General features: G+C 37.1%; 1 protein-coding gene across 6 annotated transcripts in view; it reads right to left on the minus strand.

Moving 5' to 3' along the window:
* LOC138749986 (uncharacterized) overlaps window positions 1–10,656 on the minus strand; it is a 139,434-nt gene that overhangs the window by 28,094 nt on the left and 100,684 nt on the right. For 4 of the 6 annotated variants that reach the window (XR_011348999.1, XR_011348998.1, XR_011349005.1 and 1 more), the window contains one exon: window positions 640–745. The gene's annotated coding sequence lies outside the window, so the exon portion shown is untranslated. Of the gene's footprint in view, window positions 1–639; window positions 746–5,480; window positions 5,550–10,656 lie in introns of all 6 variants that reach the window. The other 2 variants (XR_011349004.1, XR_011349000.1) reach the window with 1 other exon arrangement.

Here is a 10,656-nt window from a genome sequence, read left to right on the forward strand (position 1 = left end):
GATGGTCTGCTCTCATGTTTTTTTTTCAGCAAAACCTCACTTTTTTGGCAAATCTTACTTTTTTCGGTAAATCTCATGCTTTTTCGGCAAATCTCCCATTATTTTTCCTGATTTCAACTCACATCATTTCAACTTACGTTGCAAGTACCAGAATGAAACCCCATCATAAGCAGGGGGTCTACCTGTACCTTTATATTCATTATATTCATGCTTCTTACTTAAAGTTGTGCATACTATTGACTCATTATAGCCCAGATCATGTTTGATTTTCTCATTGCTGCAACCGTCTTCATGTTGTTTAACTTCAAGTTTTTCTTCTAAAGTAATTACTTTTCTTTTTATTTTAATATCACTGTCATATTCTTCCCACATTTTCTTTTATCCATATTTCATCAGGGACACAGTCTGACTGTCATTTGCACATATTTTATTAAGGGCCATTCACATAATCTACTTGTAACTCGAGTTTTCCAGAAATTTCCAGAGAGATCTCGTGGTAACTGAATAATTACATGTATAAAACCGGAAATGGTTGTAGTTTTCCAAATCGTGGTAAGTGAATTTCATGTTGATTGATGTAGCATATAGTTGTGTTTGCCTGAATTCTATTTTTCTTTTCACAAATTTTGCCTGACTTACCATGTACTTTCAGTGTTTTCTGCTTCCACTTCATGTTAGATTTGGGGAGGATGTTTACTCAGCCTCTGAAGTGTCCAAACCTGGGAAACCCAGATGTGGAAAAAGACTGGAAAACAAAATCAACACATTACAAAGACTCAGCGAGGGAAAAAAAAAGTCACATTATTTTGAACAACTGGTACTTGTCCCACTGCTGGAGTGATCACCTCTAACATCAATCTTGTTACGAAGGTATGCCGTACTTTTAGTTTTAACTCTTGAAGTCAGTGTTATGTGGAATCATAAATATATAAATTTGAAACACAGTCTACTAGAATGCCTTTCAAGATCCTAATTTTATGGGAAAAGAATAAAAATTAATTTAATGCCAGGATTAGCAGTAGGTGTAACAAAAATTGAGAATCCAACCTGGCAAAAAGACCACAACCTAAACAATAAAAATATATAGAGCTAAGAAATTCCTTAAATAGTTGGTCAGATCAACGCTCAACAGTCCTCCATATCTTATAGTTCGTGATGGTGAATAATCAAACACACCACTGGAGAAGGATGCTTTGACTGATAAATGGAGGAGTTGTTGAATATTGTCACAATATATTCTTATCATGGATAACCTTGGCTCGCTGTGATGTTATATGCTATTTATCAGCTCAAGATTGAATGTTGTTCAGGTGTTACTGTATTTAGTTATTGGCTATTTAATTTTCTCAAGAGGTAAAACAGTTCAAACATTAGCCAACACTACTTTATTATCTTATGATGAAGGGAAGGTCACTAATGAAGTTAAATATAATTGGATCGAAGACACAGTCCAAAGGAAATCAAACTATGATTATCGCCATTGATGATGGTTATGTTGAATGAGCTGCAGAGGAAGTGTTGCAGCATTTAAAAGACATCTAGACAGGTACATGATAGATAGAAAAGGTTTACATATTTGCCAAATGCACACAAATGAGATTAACATGGCTAAAAAGTATGTCAGCATGGGCAAATTGGGCTGAGGGTCTTGTTTCCATGCTGTAAAACTATAATTCTATAATTATAATAATTCTTTCTTTTTCAATCATTTGATTAATCATATTATAGGTAAACAATACATGAAGAGAACAAGAGTACATAATCAAGAAGGGAAAAATATCACTATATGACATCTTATGATACAACATATTGGATTACACCACAATTTACAAATATGTTCTCATCTCCTCAAACTGAAATCTTCAAAAAATGAAAAATGTTATGAAATAAAACCCCACCTAATCTAAAAGAAAAAAAGAGACTGGACAGCCTATCCTGAGAATTTATTAATAAAAATTAATCATCTGGTCTTCACCAACAAAGAGAAAAAAGAAATAAAATTAAGTAGAGTCCAGAAGGGAAAATAATTATACTAACTAATTCATGCAGAAATAATTTGTAAAAGGTGGCCAATTCTCATCAAATTTAACAGAAGTACAAATGTATGACTCCTAACTTTCTCTAATTTGAGAGATCCATGAGTCAAAGTAGGTGGATTAGAATCTTGCTATTTAAATAAAATAGCTCTTCTAGCCAACTATGTAGAAAAGGTCACAACCCAATAATAATAGAAGTGGGACAAGTTCCCACCTCTAGAACTATAATTCCAAAAAGAGCAGTCAATGGGTTAGGTTGCAAACCAATATTCAATATAGGTGACAAAGTGTTAAAATTATCTATCCAACATCTCTTCAAAATAGGGCTTGACTAAAATATAGAAGCCACTTCTGATTCATATCTATCAGAAATAGGAGTAACATAAGAAAAAAGTCAGGCCAATTTGTCTTTTGACATATCTCAAAAGTCTCACCAGGACTGGTTGTGATCGTTGATTTGCTGACTCTTCTGGTCTGAGGGTCCAGTGAGCCCTTTCAATATGTAATTTTTCTCTAAAATCGTCTTCTCCCAGCATTCTCAGGATCCATGCTTCAGAGCAGTTAAGTGGATCTCTTCCCTCGATCCCTTCTTTCAGTCCAGTAATTCGAACATTGTTTCATCTGCTAAAATTTTCCACGTGGTCGATCTTGTCCAGCAGATCTTCCCATTACTTTGCATCTTTTTTTCCATAGCTTTTAGCTTATCTTGTCTATTTAACAAGCCTATTTCTGCTTGGGTCCTTCTTTGCATTAAGTCTTCAATTATTTCTTTAATTTCAGTCATTCTTTCAGACACGTCCCTCAGTACAGTTTCAATACCTGGAAATAGGCTACTCAAGTTATAATATAGTTCTTGTCCTGACTGCTGGGCTCTGCCGGTCCCATGGCCACTTTTATGCCACTTCCTTTCGGGCTTTTGTTCAGTGTTCCTGGCTGAGTAGAAACATCCTTGGCTTTTGTTTTCTGTTGCCTTGGTCTCTTTGAATTTGCTTTATCCATTTTTAATGAAAAAAAATCTTACTTTTGAGATTCTAATGATCTTTTAGATACTCTTCATGGAGTGCTCAACCAAAACACATCTGTCTAAGTCTTTCACATGGCCCATTCCCCCCCACTCCCCCGGTATACCTATTGTTGATGGGAATGGCCACAGGGGTACTTTGCACTGTCTGCATCTCCCTCTTCCCTCAACTGAAAATCTCCCAGTTAACTGCTTCCTGCCTTTTAAGGCTGACTGTCTCCATGAAACTCCCTCAAGATCTGCAGTTCATTCAACTCCAGCACTAGTTTCCTAACTTGGTTTCTGCAGGTGTAGTCACCAGGGACAAGAATGTTGTCCCAGATTTCCCACATTCCACAACCGGAGAAATCCACTGCCCTAGCTGACTCCATTATCTAAATTAAATTAAAGGATTATACTACTTCACCTGGCTGTACCTCTGTAGTAGCAAGCAAGCTCTTTCTCAGCCTTTGCTTGCTGAAGCCTCTTGAGCCCAAGCCTCAGAGCTCCATTCCTTCCCTGTGTCAGCATTCCCTGGGCCACTCCTTTAACTACCCCTCTTCTTTTTTGTCCTGGCCAATTATTTAATTTTTCAAATGAAAAAAGTATCAATCAAATCCAGTTAGTACAATATTGGAAAGTTAGGCAGTAAAATATTTAGAACATTTCTAATTTAGAAGTATCTAAAAAAATGTGACATAGGTATATTATATTTATTGGATCATTGTTCAAAAGACATTAAGCAACCATCTATAAACAAATCTGAAAAAGAGATGATTCCTTTAACTTTCCAAAAAGAGAAGGCTTGATCAATTATAAATGGTGAAAAAAGAATTAAGAAGAATGATACTAGATAAATTCAAATTTTTGAAGTCAAAGAACCTCCGAAATTGAAACCAAATCTGCAATGTATGTTTAAGTTTTGGGTTCAAGGTATACCTACTAATCTTGGAAAGTATAAAAGGAAGAGCTGCTCCCAATAAAGAGGCCACTGCACAGAATTCAATTCAAAATCTACCCAATAAGGGTGTTCAAATTTATCAGAATAGTAAATTCAAAAAATAATATAATGGATGTTAACTGCTCAATAATAGTCTAAGATTATATAAACCCATACCACCATCTTTCTTTAATTTCTGCAGATGGAATTTAACTCAATTTTATTCCAAATATAAAAAGATATTTTAGAGTCAATATTATCAAAAAAGGATTTTGGAATAAAAACTGGGACTGCTTGAAATAAATACAAAAATTTAGGTAAGTCTATCATCATAGTAGCATTAATATGGACCGAATGTGATAGTACAGATCTATTACCAAGGTATATAGTGTATATAGTTACAGTATCTAGACTGTGCTTACAGTGATTGGCTGAGAGCTTAGCCACGCCTACTGTCTGGGCCTTAAAGGGTTGTGTCCCTAGCCAAGTCAGATCATCCCGGACTGGTCGGCCACCTGTGAAGAGCTCCTGTCATTTGCTAATAAAAGCCTTGGTTTGGATCAACAAGTCATTGATTCTTTCGACGAGCTCTACATCGATTAAAGATAAAGCCAATGGAGACCATTGTTTCACATAATCTATCAAAGGAAGAAAGTTAGAAATCTGAATGTTTTGGTCATTTTAACCCCAAGATAGGTAAAATGATATGTAACCATTCTAAGAGGTGTGTGATTATAAACAGGTACATGCATGTTTATTGGGAATAATTTGGTCTTATGAAGATTCAATCTATAGCTAGGAAAACTACCAAATTGGGAAAGCAAAGGCAACATTGGAGTAATAGATTTCTCAGGATCTGAAATATATACTAAAAGATACTTTGTGAATTCCATTTCCTCTATTAATTCCCAGAATGTCACTGAAATCCCGAAGTGCTACTGCTAGGGGTTCTAAAACTGAATTAAATAATAAAGGACTAAAAGGATAACCCTGTCTAGTTCCTCGAAATAACCTAAAAAGTGAAGATTTTTGATGAATCGTAATTCCAGCAGAGGGTGGATCTTGATAAATCAAGTTTATCCAAGAGATAAAATCTGGACAAAAATTAAATATTTTCAAAACTTCAAATAGATATTTCCATTCAACTCTATCAAAAGCCTTTTTTGCATCTAACAACACGACACATTCTGGAATTTTAAGCGATGGGGAATAAATTATATTCATTAATCATTTTTTTATAAATCCTGTTTGGTCTATAAAGATATTCCAAGGAAGAATGTTTTCCAATCTATTAGCTATAATCTTCAAAAGAATTTTAGAATCAACATTCAGTAATGATATTAGTCTATAGAAAGTGCAATCAGTAGGTTCTTTGTCCTTTTTAGGAATTAAGGAATTTGACACTTCATGAAATGTCTATGGCGAGGTTCTAAAAGGATTAGAATCACTAAATACCTGACAAAGTCAGTGGTAAGTATACTACCAAAATATTTTAAAAACTCACTGGTATAATCATCCGGACCTGGCACTTTTCCAGACTGAAGGGAGGAACTTGGTTTCAAAATTTCCAACTCTGAAATTGGAAATTCCAATAAAAGTTGATAATTAGAGAAATTTTAGGGATATTCAACCATTGCAGGAATCTATCCATAGAGACAAAATTGTCAGGAATCTCAGATTTACATAAATCAGAATAGAATTCTTGAAATGTCTTATTAATTTCCACATGATCTTTTTTACAAATTTTAGTAATCTGTCTTTTGGACTTATCCGATTTTAATTGATCAGCTAATAATTTGACTGATTTATACAGTGTACATAAAACTGTATTTTAACTTTAAGAAGTTGGCTTTCAATAGGGTATGTTAAAAGTAAATCATGCTGTGGTTGAAGTTCTACCCTTTCCTTATAAATATCAGCATTAGACATCCTTGAATATACTCTATCAATTTCTTTAATCCTATTATTCAGTAGTTATAATTTTTCCTTTGTACATAATTTTAACCCAGCTGAATAGGACATTATTTGTCCCCAAAGGGATGACTTAAACATTTGTAATTATAATCTTCATTAATGTTTGGCAAGACTCAAAGCTTGATTCCTATTGACTGCAGTTTTATCTGAATTCCTTGATACTACACCACCTACCATACCATTTTGATGTTCCAGGCAGATATTATCATATCATCTTTGGAATTCAGCTCCTTGGGTCACTTTTGGACTAAACTGAAATCTAATTTTAACATTGGTGACATCTAGTTGGCAATTAGCCTAACAACAAGCTACTCCTTATTAGATTGGAGGATATATGGAAAACCAGACAGTAACAGAAAAAATATGTAAGCTCCACACTAACAGCATCAGAGTCAGGATAGATCTAGGGGTGAAATATGAAAGTCTGCAAGCCCTGTGATTGTAGTAATAACACAAAACTACAGGAGAAGCTCAGCAAGTAAAGATATATAATCAATGTTTTGGGTCTGAGGCCTTCTTCAACATATGAGCAAAAAGCAGGTAGGCATCTGAATAAAATCGCTCAAGAAGGAGGAGTATAAGCCAATAAGCAAAAAGTGATAATTGGTCATAGATAGAGGACAGGAGGGGGAAGGTGGGGTGGTTCTGTGAATGCAGAGCTGGAGGAAAGGAGACAGAGGGAGAGGAGAGGAGATGAAGGGGAGGGATGGACAATGGGGGAGGTGCTAACAGAAACCAGAGGTTGATGTTAATGCTATCTGGTTGGAAGATGTCCAGGCAGAATATGAGGTGCTGTTCCTCCAATTTGTGGGTGGTCTCAGTCTGGCAGTGTGTGAGACCATGGACAGATGTGTCAACAAGAAATGAGGTGGGAGTTGAAATGGGTTGCCACTGGGAGATTCCCACTATTGCAGCAGACAGAGCGAAGGTGCTCAACAAAGCAATCTCCCAGTCTGTGTCCAAAAATAATTAATCATGGTATTCCTTGAAATACGTTATTTTGTTAATTTCAATTAAGAGCTTATCTGAGGGAGAAATTGGGATCTGACATGAATTTAAAGAATCTTACAAATTTGGAGCAAATTATAGTGAATGGAATGATTAAAAAAATATTTCAATAGCATATATCTTGTTACAAGAACAAACACCTAAAGTAGGTTTGTTTAATTCAAAAGAAAGATGGGAACAAGATTTAGATATAATAATAGGTCTGGCAAGATTTATGTAAAGAAGTTATGTGTAATACTACTAATGTAAGATATAGATTACTTCACTATCATTTTTTACATTAGTTGTACATTACACCTCCGAAATTGAGTAAATGGAGACAAAATTTATCAGATCAATGTTTTGGATATGGTAAAGAAGTGGGAACTTTTCTTCATTCTCTGTGGTCTTGTTCGAAAGTTAATCCTTTTTGGGTTTCCATTAGTAAGTTTTTACAACGAGTCACTGGTGTGACTTTTCCATTAAATCCTGAATTATTACTGTTAGGAAATTTTGAAAGTATTATACCCAAGTTACCTTTGTCAGATTCTCAAATGAAATTTGTTAAATTAACTTTAGTAATAGTAAGGTGATGTATTGCTATAATGTGGAAATCCGATGTTTCATTAACATTAGAAAGATGGCATACTGAGATTCAAAGTTGTATTCCTTATTTCTACAAATTTGGAGCCCCTATGCTAAATTAAGAAGTGGTTGTCTACTGAGCAAGTATGGATGGAAGTCAGGAACAGGAAGGGAGCAATAAACTTACTGTGTGTATATCATAGACACCCCAATAATAGCAGAGACATCAAGAGCAGATAGGAAGGCAGATTCTGGAAAGATGCAAAACTAATAGGGTTGTAGAGACAGATAATTTTAACTTTCCTAATATTGATTGGCCCCATCTAAGAGAGAAGGATTTGGAATGGAATGTTTTAGGTGAGTTCACGAAGGTTTCCTGACACAATATGTAGATAGCTTTAAGAAAGAGGATAGGAACATAGGAAGTAGGAACAGGAGTAGACCAAAAATGGCCCATCGAGCCTGCTATATAGTTTTAAAAAGAATGCAGTTAGATGGTTCTCCAAGATCAAACAAGATTTACCCAAAAATACAATGGGAAGCGAAGGAGGAGATTGCTGAGGCACCGGTGATGATGTTTTCATTGTCACTGGGGACAGGCAAAGTAAAAGAGGATTGAAGGGTTGGAAATATTGTTCCTCTGTTCAAGAAAGGGAGTAGAGATAACCAGAAATTATGGTCCAGTGATTCTTACTTCAGTAGTGGGAAAGCTGTTGGAGAAGAATCTGAGAGACAGGATTTATTAGCATTTAGAGAGGTATAATCTGATTAGGGATAGTCAGCATGGCTTCATCAGAAGAAGGCCATGACTCATGAGCCTGATTAAAGGGGCTGCAGACTCTGGGGAAAGCGGAGGACTGGAGCAGGGCACCAGAAGACAGGAAGATCATCTCCCCCCCCGTCTGAGAGGGAGAAGTGGAGGAGACGACCCACGAGGTTGGTGACCGTGGTGGCAGACCAGTGAGGGAGCTGTGCAGCTGGGGGACAAGTGCATGCGGTGGGCTGCTGTTGGCGAGGAGATGAACCTGTGGAAGCTGCGGACTGCTGGAGACTGGATCAAACTGGCTGGAGAGCTGCGAAGTATCGGAACCGGGGTGCAAGGAGGTGCCGAGAGCACTGAAGGATTCCTGATTGTGTCGAAGGTGTGGGTCTGGAGTGGGGTTGCCAATAGTTTGGACTGGACTCTGTGTGGCTGCGGGGGCTGCAGAAGTGCTGGAGGGGAATTTACAGACGCTCGATGACTCTGGGGGGACTCTCTTTTGCTTCTCTCTCTTTAGACTGCAAGTCTGACTGTAAGGGGAACTTAGGGAACTCCTGCTGGTGGTAAATCTGACTGCCTTGCAATAGGTAAAAATAAATTTCATGTAATATGACACTCTTATTACTATGATAATAAATTGAACCTTGAAATATGACTACATACATTAATGAAGATAGAGCAGTGTATGTAGTGTAAAAGGATTTCAGTAAGGCGTTTGATAAAGTTTCCCATAGAAAGCTCATTCAGAAAGTAAGAAGGCATGGAATTGAAGGAGGCCTTACATTGTGAATACAGAGTTGTCTTACCCAGTGTAGCGCAATCAATGACCATCTTGCAGACACGAAGCAAGCAGTCAAAGGCTTTATTAATCAAAAAACCCAGGCGTGCCTCTACATGCTGCTGGCTCACATCCAAGGGAAGGGGCTCGGGCTCTCATCCTTTATTAGGGGATCTTATGGGGAGGAGCCTGCCCAGCCCAGTGAGGACATTCCCAGACATGTCCACAGTACTGTGCTCCACCACACCCAGACAAGGCAGAAGGTGACTGTCATTAGTTCACATTCTGCATCAATATCAATGACCAATGCTGTTCTACAGGGATCAATCATGGCACCCCACCTCATTGTGACTTTATCAATGACCTGGATGAGCAAGTGAAAGAACCATTTAGTAATACTGTGGAAAGTGGGTGTTGTTTTTGATAGTCTGGAGGGCTGTCTGATATTACAAAGGGAAATTGATAGGATGCTAAACTGGGCTGAGAAGTGGCAGGTGGTCTTTAACACAGAAACGTGAAATAGTTCATTTTGATAGGTCACATTTGAAGACAGAATACGATGTTAATGGGAGGACTCTGAGCAGTGTGGAAGAATTGAGAGATCTAAGGCTTCATGCCCATGGGACACTCAAAGCTGTTACATAATCTGATAATGTTGTTAAGAAAGAGAATGGTGTGTTGGTCTTCATTAACCGTAAGATCGTGTTCAAGAGGCATGAGGTAATGATGCAGCTGTATAAGATCTTGGTTAAACAGCACTGAGAATATTGTGCTCAGTTCATATAGAGAGGATCCAGAGAAGATTTACCTGGATTGGAGAGCATGCCTTATGAGGATAGGTTGAGTGAACTTGGTCTACTCTCCTCCACGCAGGGAGTGATGGGTGCATGGATTGTGCTGCCGGCAAGAATGTTGAAGGCAGCCACCATAGGATCTTTTAAGAGACTATTAGATAGGTACATGGAACTGCAAAAAAGTGTGAAAGGACCTGTGCTGTCCTGTAGATTTCTATGTTCTACGTTCATTGTTCCCAATAAACCTCTGTCAGGTCCTGTCTTACACATTGGGAATCTGTTGTTGATGACTAGGAATCAAATGAAGAGCCAGCATGGATTTGTCTTGCTCTTTTTGAGAGTTACCATTTTTGCAAGTTTTATAGCTGCATTGAATTAGCTTGGTAAAATAATGACTGATTAGAATTTCTTGATTAACTTCTTCATCTGTTATTTTTGTTGACATTTCTGGCAATGCCAGAGCCAAAACTTTTATTCTTGCAGGGGGTTCTATATTTCATTCTAATCACATTGTTATTTTCAGTCAAGTGCACAACAGTTTGGTGAAGGCATAAGTAATTGCCACATCTGTGCCATTTGCCATTTCCCGAAGTGAACTAATTTCTCATTGTGGTTCTCAATAGATAGGCTGTGTTTGTTGATGTCATGCAGTAAAGAATCCCACAGATGGACTACAAATGGTGTGTTAACTAGAAAGTGGATCTTATCTCAAAAACTTGTAAGAGATAAATTAAAAGGACCTATTTAACAGAAAAAAAACTGAAAATAAAAGTCATTAGTTTATATACAGTATATAGAAGAT

Source organism: Narcine bancroftii, chromosome 1, assembly GCF_036971445.1.
Source record: "Narcine bancroftii isolate sNarBan1 chromosome 1, sNarBan1.hap1, whole genome shotgun sequence".
Lineage (NCBI taxonomy): Eukaryota > Metazoa > Chordata > Chondrichthyes > Torpediniformes > Narcinidae > Narcine > Narcine bancroftii.